Raw genomic sequence first — 22158 nt, forward strand, 5'->3', positions numbered from 1 at the left:
AGGTTTCAGAATTATTTCTTTCTTTCCCACTTGTTTTGTTTAACTAGCTGTGGCACTGCCTGTTGTTTCATGTGATAAAAACACTGTTAAAGAAATCTGAAAGGAAGTTGATCTCATAATAAACAAAACTCTCCTCCTATATCTTGTTTTCCAAATCAGATAGCTGAGGAAATGTTCATACCTCATGCATTTCTAAATTCTTCTGCTCTCTAATATACTCTTCAGTGTAGTCCCTATATTAAATCCCAAATTCTAAAAACATTTTTTTTGAAGGTAACCAAAGAGATTTCTGTGCCCCAAGACTTCATGCTCCAAAGCAAGAGACAGTCTGCAGCTGCTATCCAGCCAGAGGGAATGGGGTTCTCTGGTGTTTCAGGTGACCAGGTTGCTTAAGGTACATGGGTTGAGCCCTGAAGCCAGAGCTACTTCTGCGATGTGACACCTTTGTCATTGACAGGTGTCCTGCTGTGTCTCCTCAATGCTACATTCTCTTCCTGCTGCTGAGGGCCTCCTCTTTTGAGCCTTTGTGTACGCCAATCCAAACTAAGCATGAAGATCAGACAAGAGAATGGTGACATGTAGCACTGTAAACAGGAAAAAAAGAGGAAGCTGTTAAAGTGGGCTGAAAAAAGGGACTTTGAGTCCTCTGAGGCACTTGAACAAGTTGGTGGACAAGCGCACCTGCCAAAAGTGAGGAGAGGTATTCTCCTGCTCCTTGCAGATGCTGGGGCTTGGGGTAAGGCCTGCTTTTGGCTTTGCTTCAACTCAGCATCTGCCCGGCAGCTCCATATGAGATGTATCTCGCCTTCAGTGTCCCGGTGCAGCATGCCTCATCTAGGTGGGGTGACCTGTTTGATTGGGTGACTTGTTTTAGCTGTTTCTAACTCCATTTAAATGCTGGTTATTTAAATCTGCCCCTTCTTTCTCCTGCCAGCTTTCATCTTGCCATTGATTGTTTCCTACTGAGAACAATTAAGTAGGATGATCCTGTCCTTGGTTAATGATGTCTACCAGTGAGTCATGTCTGCACTTAGAAATGAGAGCGGAAAATTTCAATTGAGCATAACAGAGATGACAACAGAAACTGACAAACTTGGTCTTACTCTCTTCCTTTCCCCTCACCAGCATCAGTAATATCAGGAGCCAAGAGAGTGAGCTGCTGGGCAGGTTTTGCTTTTCCCCCATCCACAAAGCAGTCTTTTAGAGTCCAGCGAGGTGCTGTCGAGATACTGATTTGTGCTGAATTTTGTCAGATTGTCACACATGGTTCCGTGACCTCAGCCTGTTCTGTACATATGCCATTGACACAGCCAAGATGGGAGGAGCAGTGGTCTTCTTTCTGTTTGAGGTGCTTGATCTGTTTGGCCTTCCATAGGAATCCTGTCCCATCTCAGAGCTGCGGGGGATGGCTGCTGTGCAGGGCTGATTGTCTGGTGTGTTGTGTGGTGCAGGCTGTAGAGGGCTGGCATCAATCTTGTCCCCTTAATGCACTGATGAACACAGTACAGACTGGTGATGTGAGGCACTGAGGTCTTAACAAGCCCATCACAGAGCTCAGCATCTGTATGATTATCCAATGGCCTCGCTCATGACCTCAGTTCAAGACTTCTTTTGCTCTTTGGGAAATTGCTCTTTTTGTCTCTGGTCAAACTCATCTCTGAACTGATCCTCTCAGCCATCTAAAGCTTAGCTTTCTGCACCATTTATTTGTTGTCTGTTCCCACTTAAATTGCTGGTTCTGGTGCCATATGGCTCACTTAACTATTAAGTAAGCCAGTGTATGTGGTGCAAATATTTCCTTACAAGTTAGCTTGCAAATGAAGGAGTTGTTGTTTCATCAGAAGAAACTGAGTTTTCAAAGTGAGATTAACAAAAAGAGGTCTGGCTGAATTGCTCCCTAAAGAACTTCACCCTAAAGCTTTTGAATGCCTGATATATATATATAAATACATATATATAAATATATATAAATGGACAGGGTTTTTAATTGCTGTAGCAAAGTTTAAGTCTGCCTTTTGGTTAAGGCTCTCTAAGATCTTCTGTGATGTTATAAATGGCTACAAGAAACACAGCCTTTTCTTTAGGGAGTGGATATAGCATTTTAAGTGTCAGGTTTAGGCACGCTAAGATTCTAAGTCATAGATGATGTAATGGAAAGTTCTAGGCCACTTCCAGTGGACTTACAGCTGTACAGCCTCATGCCCTCAGCTTAGTGAAGCTGCAAGGCTAAAACAACAGCCCTCTCTGCCCTGAAAATACTCTGAGAACAGCATTTTGAAGGACATATCTCAAAATTCCCATCTCAGATGTACTTGTCTGTATGTGTACATTGAGTTAGCATGCTGACAGGTTTACCAAGAAGCACACATGGGAAGGATCCGGATGGTTACTACCCTTAAAACAATTTGAGGATAAAGTGGCCCCGTCTGTTTCTTAAACTCTGTCCCTTCCACAGGCTGCTTTAACCTGAGTCTAGAGACAGTCATGAAAACAAAGGTGTTGGGCCAGTGCAAAGGAGCTGCTGGGAAAAAAAAGTTGAGGAGGGAGCGATGGGTTACAAACTAGTCTGCTTTGTAGAAACCTGGACTGAGAGTGGTTGTTCAAGATCTAGGGCAGACACATGCACTTAGTTTCAATGTTGTTTTAAAAGCATGCATTTCATGCTCTGCCCTCTTCCAGATTTTTTTTTTTTTTTTGCCGAGTGGTGATTTTTGATTGCTTTGCTTTTAAGAAAAGTTTCCAGATACTCATGGCAAAGCACAATTACAGTGTGGTCTGGCAGTACCACTGGGCAGGCAGGTCCTGGGACTGTGTTTCCTATGGGACCAAACCCCAGGGCTACACCCCTGGCATGCAGCCTGTGCTTCAGAGGAAAGCTGTAAGAACTGAAGAGAAGATCAAAGTGGGGTGAGTTGTGAGACATGGTGTTGCCTTAGGCAAGGTGTTAACAGCTCAGAACATGAAGCTTGTCTCCAAAAAGTCCTTGCTCTCATCTAATGGAAGAAATTATTCCTGGCTCAGGATGGTAGTGGTAGTGTTGGTGAGGGGAACACAGGCACACACACAATTGGACTAGACAGGATCTTAGAGTTCTTTTCCAAATGTAATGTTCTATGATTCTACGAAATAGAGGGAAGTCTGTTGGGAGTCCAGGTCTCCCTTGCTCCTGACCTAAGGACTCTGTTCCACGAGGAAGAAGCTGAGTTACTGGCTGACCTGATAGCACCTTTGCCCTGTCTTGTGTTGGGCAGTCTGACATTGATGCTGATTTTATGAGCTCTGGTTCTTTCTTCTGGGCTTCCAAGTACTGCTGGTACAAGTTGCACCGGGTTTGGAAAGCAGGAAGAGTCCAGACCTGGCCGTGTTGTCCATCAAATAGAGCACGGAAGTCTCAGGAGGGTCTCTGTCACCTGGTAGGGATAAGAGCAAGGAAATATCTTGTCAAAAAATCCTGGCATTGTTTTATTTTTTTTTCCACCCTGTCTACCTTTCTTCCTCCTAAAGCCTGAAGCTGTTTGAAAACACCCTGCGTCATTTGCAATATTTCACTATCACAGCTGGCATGCCAGGTTGGTCAAGTACCTTCTCTCTAACCTTTGGCATCTATGAAATTTTCTCCTATAACCAGCTTTACTTTGCCACCAGGGATTTTCCCATATCATTTTGCAGTAATTTTGGACACTAGAAGCAATATTTGCCAAATGTTTGTACAATCCCCCAGAGCCCAGGGGCTATTGCTCAGCCCCTCTGGGCAGCTGGAGCCTCAGTGTCCCCCCTGCACTTCCAGCAACTCACAGTGTCTCCAGGTCAGATAAAGGAGGTAAAGAAACTCATACTTCTGTGCTCAGCATCACATGCGCTCGGAATTATCCGCTGGCAGAAATTTAATTTTGTTTCCAGTAATTTGAGGTTATAGATAGGATTACATCTCCCAGTCTGAGAGAGACATTAATCAAGGAATAGGCCTCTTAATCCTCCTTTCAATGTTAATGAAACACTGTAAAAATGCCTTTCACCAGGGGATGTCAAGTATCAGTTGTGCTTTGATTAACATGCTTTTGTGACAGGTTTACTGTTGTACTACGTAGCAAGTTATTCAGCAACCTAATTTAAGCTGTCTGTCAAGAGAAAAAAAGTACAAAGAGAGCATTATTTTCTCATTGGAGTTGCAATAACAGGCTTGTGTATCTACAAACATTTTTTTAACTGCTGGTTACTCTGCACCTGTTGTGACATTTTAACCTTCAGAGTAAATGGGGTAAGGCTAGACGTGAACACAACTCTGCTGTCTCATGAATGGCAATTAGGAATGAGATAAGAAATCGGAAATGTTGTTGCAGCTGATGGAAGCTAAGCACTTGCCTTTTTCACAGCGAAGCAGAATTTGGGCCAACTCTGCTGTAGTGTAATGGATTTAAATCTGGGACAATGGAGAGAGCCCTGGGTCTGTAATCCTCTCTTAGTTTTCCTCTCCCTGAAATCAAGGCACGTTTTCAATGGAGGCTTTGTGGTTTGGGTTGCATGTGGCTTCTTATCTGCTCAGTTCTAACATGGCTTGATTATATTAGATATGAACTTCCTTGTGGAGGAAAGCCAACACCAGGCAGACAGTTCCCTCTCCTGTTTGCCAAAACCTGACGGGGGGGTGCCAAACCCTTCAGAGAAGCTGGGTTATTTGTAGAGAGGTTTTTTTTTTTTTCCTGCTGCTTTTTCAAAACCGACCTTTCAAAAAGTATCTCCAAGTTACCTTAAAGCACAAAATTGTTGGAGTCCGGACTCTCCCATGCAAAAGCAACCTCTTCCAATGAACGTGGCACAAAACCACAAAGGCTGTCCTCACCAACCTGGCACCCACCAAGATTTAGTGGTGTGGTTTTTTTCTGTGTGACTGGGTGTAATTACACCCTCTTGCCATGTAGTATGGATTAAAAACTCCACATTGCACTGTCTTGTGTGTTGGCTGCTCTGTACAAAAGAAATCAATGACGAAATGGTCTTTTCCCTTAGCCATCTTTACAAATGAGCTCTCAGTCCCGTTCTGATGACAAACTGTGCCCAGGCACTGGAGCACCACACTCTGTGGCTTGCTGGAGAGACAGCTGTTGAAGCTGCAGCTTCTCAAGATGGGCTCTGTCAAAGCAGCCAGGCCACTCTGAACAAGGGTGTTTTTCTCTGCAGGGAAAGGCCAGGCTGCTGGTGGGCACCTGGGTCTCCCTTCAACATCCTCAGCCAGTGAGGATTTTGCAGGAAGGCTGTGGCATACCCTTGCCTGTAGTATTTCCCATGGCACCATGGCCTGTGCAGGTCTCCATCCTCCACCTCCCTCTGCTAATTGGCTAGGAGGGCCCTATATGTTGTGGTGACCTGAGAGGATGCTCAGGAGCCATTTCGAATACCTTAATGACCATATTAGCATCTCTAATTGTAAGTGACAGGGCAATTAGTCTCAGCATAGAAGCTTGAACAATTATGCTTGCCCTACCAAAGTGGCAGAATATTCATTACTGTAATACAGGAAAAAAAAAAAATCATCTCCTTGGGATTTGTCCCTCTAGGACCCCTCTAGGGTTGGCTGTTTGCTTTCTGTGGAAGTTATTTTGATGTACTGCCATGCCTCTGCTTTCAGTTTCTTTAAGAATAAAAGGTACAAGATTCTGTGCAGCTCTTGCCAGAAATGGTCAGCTATCAAACCTATTTATTCCATGAAATACGCTTATGGCAAATGTGCATCTGACTTGATTCGCAGGGAAGACCTCTAAGGGCGACAAAGTGACTCAATCTCTATTTTTCACTAAGTTGAGGAGTCTTCAGCCTCCTTCACTGAGTCCCAAGATGAAAAACCTACTGAAGTAACCAATGTACATGCAGACAGGGTCAGAAACTGGTCTGGAGATTGTGCCAGGTCTGAAAGCTTATCGCTTTTGATGCTATGTTTGTGCTCATGTAAAAGCAGAGCTGATTTTCTGGAGGAGAGCCAGTCCCAACTTTGAAGGAGAGAAGAGCCCAGTCCTCACCAAGACTGCCAAAACCTAAGGCAGCAGGGGTAATGACCAGGGACCTAGACCAGTGATGTGGCACAGTTCTATATCTTTCTCTTGGCTTTCACTGCATTACGCAAGTAAAGGCATAGGTGGATGAATTTTAGCTGTAAGAGCATTAGTCCTTTCAGTGGAATTTGGGTCTTCATTCAGTCACTTGCAAGAACTGGGCTTGAAATCCCAAATCAAGCTTTCTTTAATGTGTGAGTTCAGTTACCTGCTTGCTGCCTGTCTCTTTCCCAGCTGATGTGGGGTAGGAAGCAATCCTCCAGGTGTGTCTCACCTGGCATTTCTGTCACCGATCCAAGAGAAACACGGGACCACTCTGGAGATGCGGGGCTGCTCCAGAGATTGCAGTAGGACTGCGGGTGAAGGGCGGTCCTAAAGGCAGCCTCATTTGTCAGCCACCTTCATGTGGTATTGCTCCCAAACGAAGTGTGTGGTGAAGGGAAGGATCTCTTTAAACAAGCTTTTTTTTTCGCTGTTAACCAATGAATATCGTGGTACCCTGGATGTTTTGATTTTGTCATTGTTACAAAAATAGCTTCACTCCAAAGAGAAAGCTGTCATTGCAGATGTGTTTTAGCTCAGTGGAAACATCAGGACTGTGTTTGGGACTGCAGGATCATGACATCTCTTTAAGCACAGTGGGAGACAGATGAGTGAGCTGCCAACTTGATGCAAAAACAATAAGAGCAAATGAGCTTGTTTAAAAATAGAACAATTGCATTTGGAAAGGGGGTTAGAGGGGGGAGAAGTTAAGAGGGAAATAATTCTCCCATGATCCTAATCCTGATTTTTTATATTAAGCAAAACATGTTGCAACATTGTCTTCATTAGCAATGAAGTGACAAACTGGAGTGTTTCCAAAATGGCTGGCTCCAAACTGCTTTCATATTGACCTGAAATGTCAACTGCTGTTATGTTCTGCTGACCACTGATTGCTTCCAGAGTAACGTTTTCTTCTGCAAAATGAAACAAGTTTCATTTCAGTGTCTCCTGGTGTTTGGGAAGCATGATAGTCATGGGAAATGATAGTGCTTTTATTTCAAACTGCTCCTTAGTTCAAGTGAAATGAATTGTTAGTCTTGATGTTTTTTATGCTGTGGCAGTGTGTTTTGTGCAAGCACATCGTTTCTGCTCATTTGGAAGATCCTACACGTCCTACCTTCTATAACCAGCAAAACTTGCTTGTATGTACGTAACTCTAGTTTATTTCTCAGCCTTCACATATATGTACACAGAGTTGGGCTTTGACATAACATTGACATCAAAGTCTGCAGTCAAACTGTACATTTTTGCTATGTAGCAGTGCTTCCATGCTACAAACACGAATGTGAAGATGTAGTACTTCTGGCAGCAGTAGTTGTAAGTTCTGTAATTGGATCCCTAATGATACGATGGAAGGAGGCTGGGTTTTTGTTATGCTCTGTACAAGACCGGAGAATATTCAAGTAAACTTTTATTTCACGTAGCATGGGTTTATATTGCATGACAACCTCTCAGTTTTTTATCATCAAGGAAATGAACTGAGTGATCTGTAAGGTCTTTTCAATTTTTCTGTTCTGAAAACCTGTGTAATAATTTGTTCGTATTTCTATACTGTATTTTTCTGTGATTACCACTTGAAAGGGACTCTTCCAAGGCAAAGTGAAGGATGCAGGCTTATCTCTCTAAAAAGATAAGCAAGCTTGTTACATACTAAGATTCAGAATAAAATATACTGACCAACTAAGCCTACTGGATCTACTCCTGTAAACACCAACTAAAAGATCTGTAAAATGTAGGAAACCTTTTTTTTTTTTTTTCAGCTACAGATATTTTTTCTGCTGGAAAAATCCCAGCTGTTAGGGCAGAATTTGATTGCTTTACTTAGTTTCTGGGATAATTGAGTTACAGCAGGAAATGGATTTGAAAGTGTTGGAAGAATGCAACCTTAGTAAGGTATTGAACAAATGAGAAACCAGCCCTTACATCTTTTCTAATCAGCATCCCTGTCTTTTTTCCATGCCTTTTCTGAGAACTTCTTCTCTGGGAGTGACCATGAACTAAATGCAGCCAGGTCAGTCTGCAGGCTTTGCCACTATCTTGGTGGCAGACAAATGGTCTCCAAGAACATGGCTTGGTTTGGGTCCAAGCCAGTACCAAGTCATGTTCCATTTTAATTCCCCTCCATCAAGTCCTGTTCAACAAAGCTAGAAAATGATAGAAACAGCAGCTTTCCTTAAATGAGGAAGAAGAAAAGTGCAAAGGAGAATGGTCATGTTTTAGTAAGAGGCTTTGGATAACTTCTATTTTCTATCTCTTAATTTGAACTAAAAGATGAAGCTGCAGCACTTTAACTATGATATTATGTAGTGAAGTCTAACAGTTTTGTCCATTAAGACCCGTTCTCTTTTTCTCTGCTGCCTCACAATTAAAAGTAAACTCAACTTGTGGAAGGGCCAACAGCTTTTATGGGCATTGGGCTGCTGCTTTTGTTATTATTTTAGGGACAGTTCCACTCTATACAATCAATTATCAAGAGGGGAGTAAAATCACTTATTTTCTGCATTATTGCTGTCAGCTTCTAGAAGGATGTTGAAATATCCCAAGAAAAGGAGAAAACGTCTTCTTGCTGGAGGATTAGTTGAAGTGCTGAATAGTAGCAGAACAAGAAAAAGTGTAGTTCCATACTTGCTGTGCATGATATTCCTGAATGCTGGGTGGGGAGTAAGGAATTAGTTGAGCCAAATGTTTTGAAGATGAAATCCGTAACGCAAAGCATGGAAATAAATCATCTTTCAATAGCACCGGTAGAGATCCGTATGGAGGAAGTAATGCCTGCACCATGAGGGGATTGCAGCAAAAAGGCTGAAAGGGTCTTGTGATGGGGACACCCAAATGAGAATCTTTAGATGTCTCATTCATTTTTTTTCTGGTTACCTTTTCCTTGACAATTGGTTAAAGGCACACCCACATTACTACTAATAGCATTTTGGGTCAGAAGCAGCATTTTGAGATATTCTTGTTGTTATTTCAAATCACTTTGCTGGAGCAAAATGTGTGCAGCTTTCTTTGTCTCTTGCCAAATTTGGATGACAGGGAAGGCTCAGCTATTTTTCACCACTCTGCTGTGAAGAAACCTGTCTCAGGCAGCAGCTGCTTTCATTATTGTCATAATGCATGAAGAGCACAAGCAGTTCTGTGCTGGGGGCTGGACCCTGTGCACTGTTTCAGGAGCATTTTGCTGCATCTCCTGGAGGAACAGCTGGTGCAGCCCTACAGAGATCCCATAGCGCTGTGAGCTGGGGAGCAGCAAGGCACAATGTTTCCCAAAGGGAATGGAGTCCTGATAGGTAAAGCCAGGACTGCCTTTAGAGAAGGAGAATGGGGCTTCCAAGGGATCTCAGAACAGCTTTGTTTACAAAATATGCAAGTAACTGAAATACTAGCTGCACAACTGAGTCATAGAGAGATGAAAGAGTTTTACAGCTGCTGTGATGATTCTTGTGAATCCACAGGAGTCTGCTCACTAGGAATTTAATTTCTAACAGCAGAAGCAGCAACTCTTATTAGAAGTCACAGCTCACACTTAGCAAAATGCAAGTAGAGCTTTGGTAGCTTTAGTACATGGTGCAACAGCAGGAGCAGACCCCAGGGCTCCTGTTGCACCCAGGGCAGAGCCCAGCCCCTGTTCTCCCTCAGTCTGAGCACATACAAGCTCATGAAATGCTGTTTCCCTTTCAACCAGACTCCAAACAGCCATCTTAAACATCTTCCCAGGAAAAGGTAGTTGCTCAGCTGCCTTTACTGATGCTCTCCTGGTAGGTGTGCCCTACAAACAACACATGAAGGGCATTAGGAAGAAACATCCTAAGGAGCAAGAAAGGCTTTGTAGATGTTTCTGCTCCCTATTCAGTTTAAGAGCCCTTTTGTTTAAATGTAATATAGGTGAATAGATTCCCCAGGGTGACTGTCCCATTCTGGGTTTTATCACAGTCTGTAGATCTAGCAGGAGTTCTGCTGGATTCCCTTGTTAAAATATTGGCTGTACTTCACTGAAAAGCCTAATGCTTTAAATTCTGCTTTGATGGCCTCCCACCCCCTGTGACTGTAGGGGGAAATATTCTGGCCAAATAAAGGATCTGTGAAAAGAAACATCTCTTTTTTTTTTTGTATGACACCTGGTTAGCCCTAATGACAGTTTTCTGTCTGTAAGTGCAGTAAAGTATGGAAATATTGCTGTGCTCCCTGGTGCAATTTTCTGACTGTGATTTTCGTTGATAAAAGCCTTCGGAGAGCACATTTCCCTTCCCACTTATCTGCCATCAAAAGACAGCAAATACATGAAAAATTCAGCTGTCATTCTAAACAAAATATACAATTACTCTGGCTTGATGTTTTAAGCAGAAATAATTTCCATGGCAAAAAGCTGGAGCTGTTTTCTAAATGCTATGATGTTTATTTCTAGCTTATCGCATTATGCATGGATCACCTGGTTTAGATATTTCAGTGCAAAGATGAGATATCACGAGTTAAAACTTAGCACTTGTCAAATTAAATATTTGTTGAACTAAGCCCTAAGTTCATTACTTGAATGCTATTTTGCATTGGAGAATGAAGGATTCTTTCTAACCTGCCAGAGGTAGTTATTTTAGGAAGCTGATGAAGAAGGCAGGTGTTGTTCAAGTGGTTGGATAAGAAATGGAAATAGTACACATGAACTCTTCTGGTATAACCAGATAGATGAAAGAAGGTGGAAATGCTCCTGAAATGTGATAATTTGTTTGGACAAACATAAGCAGAAGAAATAGGATGGAAACTTGATATTTCACTTTATCTTCCACAAATTGAAATATGAGATTGGGGTTTTTATGTCCCATGTTACTGGGAATGAGTTTCTTTTGGGGACATTTCTAAACTCTGAAAGCACCAAATTCCCAAACAGTGATCTTGTGGTTTGTTCTATTTTTTTTTTAATATGACTGACATTAAAGATCAAGAGAATTATCACTTGAATCTTTTTCTATCTCAGTTTCTAAATACAGTTAACTAGTGTTTTTTTTTTTTCTCAAGGGCGGAGCTGACAAAAAAAAAAAAGAAAAAAACAGGTCAAAAGCAGTTGTGTTGGTTTTGCCAAGATAAGAACAACTTTTTCCTTTTGAACCAAGCAGAAATATCTGTTATTTTGTAAGTTGCCTTAGTCTTTATTCCTCAGGCCCTCTCCACCTCTTAAAAAAAATTATTGCTGAACTGAAAATTCAAAGATCAATTTAAAGCTTCAAAAATATTTTTACACTCCTAAACTAGAATTGTTGAGTTTGGAAGGGAGATCTGAGATTTCGCCTGCTCAAAGAAGAAACACTGAGACTTACTTTGAAAACGTAAAATAAGTAAATAAATAGGTAGCTACTTTGTGTCTCACTATCACAGAGTCATTTAGATTGGGAGGGACCTCTTGAGATCACCTAACCCTCCCTTTAAGCAGGCTCAGTGTGAGCAGCTTGCCAGGAAATGTGTCCAGTTGGGTTTTGACTGTCTCCGTGGATGGAGATGACCTTTCATTTTTTCCTGAAAGTATTATCTAGCTTTAATATTAATGCTCTAGTAGATTCTGTTTCCTTCCATATAACATCTCTGCAAATCTCTTCAAAAGAAAAAGAAAAAAACAGCCTCCTAACTCACCGTGTTACTCATTTCCCACAAGATACTGCCATTTGCATGAGCTTGGTTTTTGTTATTGTTGATGACAAACGCAACATTCTCCTGAGAGCCCCATAGCATCTTCTGCTTTCATACAAAGAAGTCTAATTTACTCTTGTAGATGGAAAGAAATAGAAAGTCCAGAATGCAGGTACATGATGTTGAGTTAAATTATTCTAATTTGGTTTGAGAAAGTGAGTATTTACTATTCCACTGCATGTAAAGATATGGTTGTTTCATAGTGGCAGGAAGCTATTGACCTTCATACGCAAGTGACATAGCTAATTATACTGATCTGAACCAATCCTGCTCTCACAATGGCAGTGCTGGTCTCTCACTGCTGAAAGGAACATGGATTTCAGTTCCTTTTGAGCTTGAGTCTGAGGTTCACCTGTGCTCATTCCAAAGGACAGGCAATTTGCCTGCTCCCTGCTGAATCTTGTTCTTATCTCCATTTGGCCACTTGGACTTCCAGGCCATTTTCACCTCAATGTCTACATGGCTGTGGCAGTGTTAGTATCTTAGTTGTATCCAGCATGGTAATGCAACAAAGGAAATTTTATAAAGAGTTATGCTTCTCTTCCTGGGGTGCAAGAGCTGGAGGAATGGGGAAGACCATGATACCCCCGATGGCATTCCCTTCCAGTCCTCTTGCTGCAGGTTTATGCTTGGTACACTATGTAGCCTCGAGGTTTCTGATGCTGGTTTAGGGGCTAAGGCTTGCTGCATGCTGCCCTGGTGGAGCATTCCCATTAACAGTAGCATGGAAATATGCTGAAGCATGTGAAGTTTCAAGTACAGAAAGTTCCCTGCTAACTTCACTGTGTTTGAGAAATTACCAGAAAGTAGACTTCATTAAGAGTTGCTTTTTTATGCATATGACAGAGAGAAATTGCAGCCAGTGATGTCTTTGCTGAAAAGACTCCATTAGATTGCCATTAGATGCTAATAATATATCATAATTATTTTTATAGGGTTAAGCTTGTCTCTTTCCTCATCCACCTGCCTTGCAGAGATAACCTCTAAGAATACTCTGAAGGACTGCCAGACTCCAATTCAAATGCTTTTTCCTAGCTAAATTTTCAAAACAATTCATTACCTATAAAAGATTGTTGAGAATGCAGAGATGGCTCTTTTCTCTCCAATTTACATTCTCATATAACTCCACTCAATGCCTAACCAGATTCTGGAATAATTTGATTTTTCTTCCATTATTACTATGCAAAGATATTCTGCATATTAGTGCAAAACCCATTCATTCTTCAGAACACATCTCACTTACTGTCAGCTACGCAAACACTTGACTGTACTTAAAGAATTGCTATTCACACTTGTGTCACATATTTCATTTAAAATATCAATTTTATTTAGTGCATATGGCGTGGTTTTGAAAAGGTTGAGCCTTAGTAGTGCATATTTTTACTAAAAATGAATACAGAGTCTTACTGCTAAGATGTATGCTTGTGTAAGTGCATGTGTTGTTGTAAGTACTAAAGGCTGATGCTTTATATTGTTCTCATAATCTTTGCCTGGAAGTGAAGCTTATCAGTGAATCCGTCAGGTCTAGTGGCAGCATCTGCTGCCTGACCTTTACTGCAAGTGAGTTAGATGATTTTAATTGTAGGGCTGTGCACCACTGCTGTATAAATACGAACAGCAGAGTAGCTGAGTTGACTAAGCCTCACCAAGTCTTGATTCATTTTTTTCCCATTTCCTTCAAATCCTGCCTCTGTAAGCTAAATGCTCCTATGTATTGAAGTTCTCTGATGAAGGAGGCTTTCTGCAATGCCAAATGCAGATTCATGCCCAAAGATTTTATCCAAACTTAAAATATATACATATAGGAGAAATTTTTCACAATTTTCTTCATTTCTGGCATTTATTTTGACGTGAAGCAAGCTGGCATGGCCTTACTGATGGTATGGGAACCTGTTAGATGGTTTTACTTCATAAAGGCATAAAAAGTGCTCAGGATAATTGTTTCCCTATAGGCCTTGTGAAAGAGATATCTAGACATAAATACCCCAATAAAATCAACAAGGGGGAAAAATCACTAGGAGAATAGAAGCTGAGAAACTGCAATCAGCAAACAAAATACCTCATGCATGGAAGTCTCCTTCCACAGTCCATTGCCCATTGCCTAAAAAGTCTTAGCTAACAGTTGGAGAAAGGACAAAGGAGGGGGAGAAAAGAACAACGACAACATTAGCAAAAGCTAGGGTACATTATGTAGTCAATCAGTAATTGCTGCAATTGGAGCTCATCATCTGCTTAGCACTTAATGTCTCGGCCTTTTCAGAATGAATTTTATTAATACTAGTGTTTTAAGAAAACCACAGCAGTCATTATCTTTGTTGAATCTTGTGATGTCCCGAAGTGATGCTGTTCTCTTGCTGTTGATTATTAGTCTGGGCAGGAGGCAAAAGTGCAGAGCATGGGTGGCCAACTTGATTGAAGCTGTAAATCCTATACCAAATTCTTCATGTTACCAAGGGCTGTCAGACACTTACAACGTGCCCTTGGGCTCTTCAAGAAGGGACAGTGCTAGGAATAACTCCGGAGCCCAACTGCCCTTTTGTCAGATTGGGCATGGCCTGGATGTTACCCTGAATTCCAAGCAATCCAGCTAAGCCAGCCTCATTGTCTGCTTGTGTCCCAGTTCTGGCTGTCCTGCAGGTTCAACAGCACAGGCTTCTGCTAGATGCAGCCCAGGCATAGATAGGGGTGTGCTCAGCCTGTTTGAGAGCTGCATGTGATTTGCATTGGACGTGACTAGTCATAGAATGGCTGAGGCTGCAAAGCTCCTCTGGAGATCATCTAGTTAACTGGCCATTGCTCACAGTGATAAGATCCCCTTAGCCTTCTCTTCTCTAGGCTGAAGAGTCTCCATCTTCCTCATACGACAGATGCACCAATTCCTTCATCTTATTCATGGCTCTTGCAACGTATGTCTGTGTCCCTCCAATATGGAGGGAGCCCAGCACCACACACACCATGCCACACGTGTCCAAGCAGTGCTGAGCAGAGGAGAAAAAACATCTCCCTTCACCTGCTGGCAATATGCTGCCTAATGCAGCCTGGGATGCTGTTGACCTTTGCCATGAGGGCATATTGCTGTGCCTTTGGCGGCTGCATTCTGATGAACCGCTAACGCATTCCTTGACGCCACCAACACTGATCTGGAAAACTTGCTAGACGAAATGTCCCATGTTAAGGAGAGTGAAAGGCTAATTGCTTTCAGCAGCCTCAATCTCACATGCTGCATTTGCTCCAGGTTTCAGGATACGGAGCTGCTATTGGCTCGGCTTGCAGGGGAGGTTTGTTACAGCCCATGGTCACTCCAGCAGAGCTTTCACAGGTGACACTGAGAATGCCTCGCTGATAAAGGATGGCTTGTACTTAGACTCTGCATTAGAAAATAGAGAGTGCTTTCTGCTGATCTTTTCCTTTTATTTCTCTCCTATTTCTCTGTTTGCTTCCATCACTTTACCCAATTAAGAGCAACAAATTGAGCTGCACTGGGCCCTTGCTGTGGGAGCAATAACATTTGCAATCCTGCAGAAAGTAATGTTTTTCCACACTTCCTTTAAAATCACTAGGCAAAAATGATTTGTTTGTTGTAAAAGTAAGGGTAGAGCAGAGACCTTGGAGTGATAATGCTACAAAGACCTTATTCTTCATCTTTTTCGAAACATTGATTTCTTGGGGAAAGGAGATCATCAACAAAAGAAAACGAAAACCTCACATGCTGGGGTGGGCCCATTAGAGGAATGCAGGCTCATTAGTTCTGCTAAATATGATACTGCATGTAAAGACAAAAAAGCAAAGTGAGGTCTGGGAAACTTGGCAGGAAATCAGCCAAGATCTGTTATATTATCTTTCACATGGCTTGTTAGTGATGACACTAATTGAAGGCTGGGCTGTCTTTTTTTGCTGACTGTCTCATGGAGGGCCATTTTAATTTCACCTGATTATGTTGTCCTATTGTGAGAAGTCTGACAAAACCAAGATTTGTGGAAACTCCTACCAATGAGCCCTTGGCTGCCTGAAAGTTCACTTGGCAGCTAGTTTCTGTTAATAAGTGGACTGGCTCATTTTTCATTTCTAAATAACCCAAATAAATTGGCTACTGTGCTGCTACACTTCAGTTATGGCTGACCAAGTTTCTCTAGCTTATAAATCTCTATTTACTGGGTATGTTAAACTTGTTTAAATATTAAAAATGCTACAACTCCTACTGTCCCCTGTAAGAAAGTGAACAGAGCAAGCGTGTCCCCACCTGAGGGCTGCTGAGGAGTAGGAGAAGGTGAAATATGTGTTGTTGTAGGGACAAGACTGTACAATAGTAGACTAGTATGGGGAGAATACTTGGATGAGAAGAATGATTTTTTTTCCTCTGCTTTTATCAACATTATTTGTAATTTTCTTGCTCTGTCTTTGCACTTCCCTTGGCAGACAAACTCAGCTGCACAACAAGGAACTGAATTTTGGTTCCCAGACAGAAGTCAGAAAGATCTGATGTTAGTTAAGGGACAAATGGTCCCACTAAAGAGCTTGCTAAAGAGAAAAAAAATCCCTCTCCAATTGTGAAACAAATTAACTATTAGAAGCAGCCAGCTGGATGCACCTCTCTGGGGCTGATGACCAGAGAGACTTAGAAGTCCATTAAGCTAATGCTTAAATGCATTCTGTGCACGTAGTGTGCGCAGAGGAACTGTCCTCACAAGCTAGGCTGTGGCAAGGTCCTCGGTTTCCATCAGGAAAGGGATTTACATCACCAAGAAAACATGTGGTGATTATGACTACCAACCACGTTAATCTTCAGCTTGAATTAAAAGTCACTGACAAGTTGCTTTGGGATTTGTGTGGCTATGCAAGGGAAAAGAGCCAGAGTGAGAATTTCTGAGCTGAGTACGTGTGCCAGTGAGGGATCATCATTTTCCTCTGTTGGTTGCTGATGCATCACACAGAAATGGGGCTTTGCAAGAGCAGGGAAGGCCCTTTATGAAGCAAAATCTGCCCTTTTGTTTCACAAGAAGTACAGTATGGTTGATGGGAATCTGCTTTTGTGCACTCAACAGAGAGATGAGTCGGATTGCTTCTGATTTGCCCACATGGGCGTAGCTGACAGTGCTGTCTGAAGGCGCAAAGGCTTCCACAGTGCTCACAAGAGCATGCTTGCAAATGACTGCTGCCTGTGGAGATGCCCCTTTCATCTAAAGGACGCTAGCTGAAGGCTGGGACTTGCTCTGAGCCGGGTGCCTGCCTTTCCCCACCACTGCTGGGACACCCACCCTGACAGGCCCAGGCTGGGCGCTGCCTACTGCTGCCTGAATGACTCTGCCATGGCCACAGCTTGCTGGGCCCAGCACCACGCGCCTTGCCCAGAGGTGTGCAGAAGCAGAGGCAGGCAGCTTGTCCCTCGAGCCATCTAGTGGTGCCTTCCTCAGCTATTGACTGTAAAGCCTCGCTGAAACATTTTAATGGCTTCTGGATAATCCAGAAAGAGTAATGAGTTATTAGTGCCAGAAGCAGGGCAATTATAATGAAAATAAGGTGTTGCTTTGGCAAGTTACCAAAGCAACAAAAATTCGTGCCTGGAAACGGCAGACAATGTAGAAATAAATGCCAACAGAGGATGTTCAAGGCTAAGGAGATAAGTCTGCTGTGGTCTCATGTTTTTTCCTGGTGTTTGCAGCACGTTATGGTTATTGGATCAAGCTGGAACCTTCTAACCTGAAACCTCAAATCCTTTTCTGATGATTTTTGTAACTGAAAAGTGGAAATAGGGTCTTCAGTAATTCAAAAAACATTTAGCAATCAAAGCTGCGATTAAAAGCATGGTGAGTCATCTTGCAATTGTCCATGTGTTAAAAAGTACAGGCTGTGCGAGAGATCGTGTTGTCATGGCTGGTTTTGCTCAAAGAGGTTATGGGAGCTGCTTTTATTTCCAGCTTCAGAAGGAATCCATGTCTGCAGAATTATGTTTACAGAGCAGAAGAAAGGGCAATAGCAGCGGCTCCCTCATTTGTGTATTTTATTTAGCAGCTTTGTCTGCAGCATCTGAATTCACGATGGTGGTTTATTACTTTTTGTCTTCTTCCAAAGTCTCTTGTCTTAGTGGGAGTCTTGATTTTTTTTTTTCCAGTTTACACTAACAAATTATACTAACAAATATAGAAGAACTGAACTTCAGAATACATCTTTTTTTTTTGTTTTGCTTCCTGCAGCATGCACTAACAATGAAATATTTAACTAAGCATCTCACAGTGTATGCCTTCTCCCAAATTAAAATTGCAAAAGACAAGGAAATGAAGATAAAAATATCCAACCATGCTATTTCACAGAAACCCTCACAAGTAATCTGTTTTTTTCCCCTTTAAATCCTGTTGTTTTATACTGCTTGATTAAAAAAAAAAAAAAAGTGATAAATACAATTTGGTTTTGATATAAGAGAAAACTCTGGTGGAGAAGCATTCCTAAAAATGTTTAGCCTTTTATACAGAAAAACAACTAAAAGGAAGCAAGAGAATTTGTAACTCTCTACTGCAAAAATATTGTAAGATTTGTGTATTCTGCTACAAGTCCTGCTTTCCTGGTTCCCCAGTTCTCTTCCAATTAGAAGTGAGGTATCTTCATCCTTTATTTTCTGATTCTCCTAACAGCTGTAGTATTCACACTCCAACATACTAGAATGTAATTTCTTGCTTTAAAAAATCATTGCTTTAGCCCTCTCTTAAAGATGTATTTGTAAAACAAGCTTTCTTAGTTTGCCATTTTTGACATCAAATGCCTTGAGTCATTGACAGATAGCTGTAGATCTATGCCAGCTTCTACAAGATTCCCAAAAATATAATCTAATGTAACATATATTGCAATAATTCAACTGGTATTTTTTTCCAGCTTTATGTGAAGGGACCTGCTCTGTGTTTGGAGAGACAAATCATGTTACCTAATCTAGCAACGCTTGCAAACAAGCAAATTCAGATATCGTAAGTCAAATCCACTGCAGTCACTTAATTCATTTAGTTTACATAATGCACCTACAGAAAATGCTCTTAAATTCTTCCAGTTCTCTTCTGCAAAACAGAGAGTATAGCAATTGACTGATGTTAAAGGAATTTATGAGGAGATCTGAGAATTCTGAATGTGCCTTTATTTTTTCCATGAATCTCTGCCATGCTCTGTGTTGTTGGTCTCTTCTCTAAATTTTGCCACCTCAGACATTCCAAAACCTCTTCACAAATTTTCTGTGATAGTTGTGTCTGAGCCACTCATCCATGCAAGTGGAGATGGCTGTATATCATTTTCAGTGGATAACTTTAATGTCGATGAGAACTAAGTACATGACAATGAGGAGGGGGAGGACCATTCAAGATTCAAATGCCAAAAGTTGTGACTAAAAATTGGCTCCATTGTATTTGCTTTTTATGTGCATTCAAAAGAGGAAGAACATTTCCTTTTAATATCAAATCCAGCAATCTAAGTTGAAAAGGAAGTAATTATACATGAAAGAAATACAGTCTTTTGTAATAAGGTTTTTAAAGTATCAGTTTCATTCTATCATAATATTTTTATGATTAGATTTACCTTCTAATATTTTAATAACTTTAGCATGAAGTAAGGAAGTTCTTTGTAGCTTATCTCATAAGCCTGTCTAGGACATTGCATTTAATGAGGTTTATAATTCAATATATCCACATCTGCATCTTTAATAATGCCTAGCATTCAATCTTCATTGTACCACTTGAATAAAAAGTTCTAAAATTAAACCTGCTGCAGCTTAATCTAATAATAAACACGCATGACATTTTGTGGAAAAGGTATGCCTGATCAGCATGGTGCGTTCTTACAGATGTATCAGATGTAGCAAAACAGAGTTTAATCAGCCAAAGGTAGATGGTGACATTCAACTGCCAGTGATACACTTTGAACAACCACAAAGATCATTCCCCTGCAAAAAAGAAGTGGCAAGCTCAGGTCCAGATCCCAGTAGTCAGAGCAGCGTGTACACAGACCTCTACTGATAGGAGGTAGTTACTTTTACTTCAGACAAGTTATTTTGGTGCCTTCTATGGGAGCACCAGCAGCCAGAATAAGGGGGCTGCTCCTGCAGAGCTCCTTGTAGATTCAGAGGTTTACTTGTGACCTATGGATTGGTGGTGGTTCATTTCAAAGGTGGAAATACTGTTTTGTAATCAGGTGTGATGCTTTGTGGGCTATGACAGTTCTATAACTGTGAAACCAAAATTTCTCTATGATGAAAATGAGATCAAGCAGGAAAGAAGACATAACATGCAGTGATAACATTTTGGAGAAGAGGCAGCTTTAGAATCATCTTTAACCTGTTCAGGTGAACTGATGATTTTATGAAAACTGCGCACAATTATTTAATAATAATCTTAATCAGGCAACTTATCCTCAGGCCAGCTACACTCAAAATCATTGTTTTGATTTCTTACAGGTGCAAAAATTAGCAAGGAAGTCAGTGAAAAACTGGAGACTATGCTAGACCTTGATTCAAGTTGTATGACAACCTCCCTGCATTTAAAGGACTCTGGCTCTGGTCCTTACTTGTAGAGCAGCCAAGGTCTGTTTCCTTTTAAATGCATTTTTAAACAAATATGGCAAACAATAGTGCATCACCTCCATGTGAGATGTCTTTGTGATATTCACAGGAAGTCCCAGTCACAAATAAAAAGACTGTTCTTCACTAGGATCAAATTAGAATTATTTGACATCAGCTAGGTCACGATGGGGAGCTTTGATCGGAGGAGATGAAAGACGGGTGAAAACTCTGCTGGGCCATAGAGTCCCCAGCTGGAACCGAAACTTCATGCTACAACTGGGCCTCATCTGACTTTAATTAAATAAGAGAAGATCAAAGCCTACAAATCTCCCTGATCTATATCAGCACAGCAAATTAAAGGTAAAATTTCTCTGTATCTTTCTGTTCCTTTGAAGTCAGTAGTGAACTTTGTGCTATGCACTAGAACACAACGAATGCCGTTTGGGTAGCTGCAGGTTTACAACAATTTTGATGTCATGTTTATGCAAGAGGAGAGAGGAAAGCCACTTCTTGAAATGGTGCCCTCACAGCTGTTGGGCCCCACTCCTCCCCCAGATTGATTTTATCTTTGGGATTTTCTTTGTCTTACAATGATGCTAGGGGCACAATTACATCTAATAAGTCAGGATAACTACTGTCTTTGTTTTCCTTCAGCTATGAATCACAAACTATTCCACTTTTGTACAACCACTTCCCCTCCTGCCTTCTTTGCATAGTGGTGATGTGAGCTGGAGTCTTGGTTAATAAACACATCCTGACCTAAAGCAGCTGGAAATAGGCAGTATAATAATGCAAGCCCACTGTCAGCCCTCATCTATTTTTGTTTGATTGGTATCTGATTGTGATTGAAAAGCTCACTCCCCTGGTTAGCTACCTTGAGGCCAACCTTGAAAATGTGTCACATTTGGCTACTTGATAGCATCTCAAGCGGAACGTTAGATCCAGAGTGCACACAGTGCAAAAAAAAAAATAGAAAGCTGGCATCTTGCTACACTGCACTGCAAAGGAAAAGCAGCATGGAAATAATCTGACAGACATGCAAAGAAATGGAAGTGCTGTAAGGCAGAGAGAGGAGTCAGTACACGTGCATTAGCAGCTCTGGGCAGGACAAAACAGCAACTTCCCCAGGGTTCAGGCTGGTTCCAAGTCTAACTGTTGCAAGTTACAATGTCCCTTGTCTGCAGTAAGGATCTGAGTAAGGATGGCTTAGGAGGGCAGAAATCAGAGTAATTCCTGGAGTTATCAGGATTTTATTTGCTGGGATTGTGTGTAAGGTTATGGAGGGGATGGAGAGTGTTTATGATGCAGCTGTACTATGGCTGCACAGGATTCTTATGTAAGATATACAGATAAGAGGAAAAAATAACTTCTGATTATGTTGAATAAAAGTCAAAAGAAGTGAGTGACAGTGATGGATCTGTGAAGAGGGAGAGCACTGGTTATTTAGATTTCTGTTTCTGTTATCTGACTGACAGCTACAAATAATAACTGTGAGGCCAAAAGATGCGGATCTCCAAATCCTACCTCCCTGAAATGAAGGGAGGGATGCCTTCAGAGGTTGAGTAGCTGAGGCAAATAGCAACAAACTGTGGTGATGTCTCCAGAAGACAGAGTTAGGGAAGGCAACATACCTGCTGAACAAATGATGTTCCAGTACAGAGAATGGGAATAGCAATGCAAAACTGGTGACAGAGCAGCCTTCTTTCATCTGCACCGAAAATACAAACAAGAAATAGATTGTGTCATCGAAGGAGTAAGAGATGTGATTGGTATTACACAAATTGTGGCTTGACTTTGGGTCAATGTGCAATATTTGATGCTGGCTTGCATGTGAGCTGCTCTCAAAACAGCATGATAAAAAATACA

General features: G+C 41.5%; 1 long non-coding RNA gene across 1 annotated transcript in view; it reads right to left on the reverse strand.

Annotated features, from left to right (window-relative positions):
- Nucleotides 1948-22158, reverse strand: part of LOC110399348 — a 63947-nt gene continuing 43736 nt past the window's right edge. The window contains exons 3-4 of the long non-coding RNA XR_002439133.1: nucleotides 21924-22000; nucleotides 1948-3410 (exon numbers count right to left, since the gene is read on the reverse strand). This is a non-coding gene — a long non-coding RNA (uncharacterized LOC110399348). The remainder of the gene's footprint in view (nucleotides 3411-21923; nucleotides 22001-22158) is intronic.

Source organism: Numida meleagris, chromosome 5 (assembly GCF_002078875.1).
Source record: "Numida meleagris isolate 19003 breed g44 Domestic line chromosome 5, NumMel1.0, whole genome shotgun sequence".
Lineage (NCBI taxonomy): Eukaryota > Metazoa > Chordata > Aves > Galliformes > Numididae > Numida > Numida meleagris.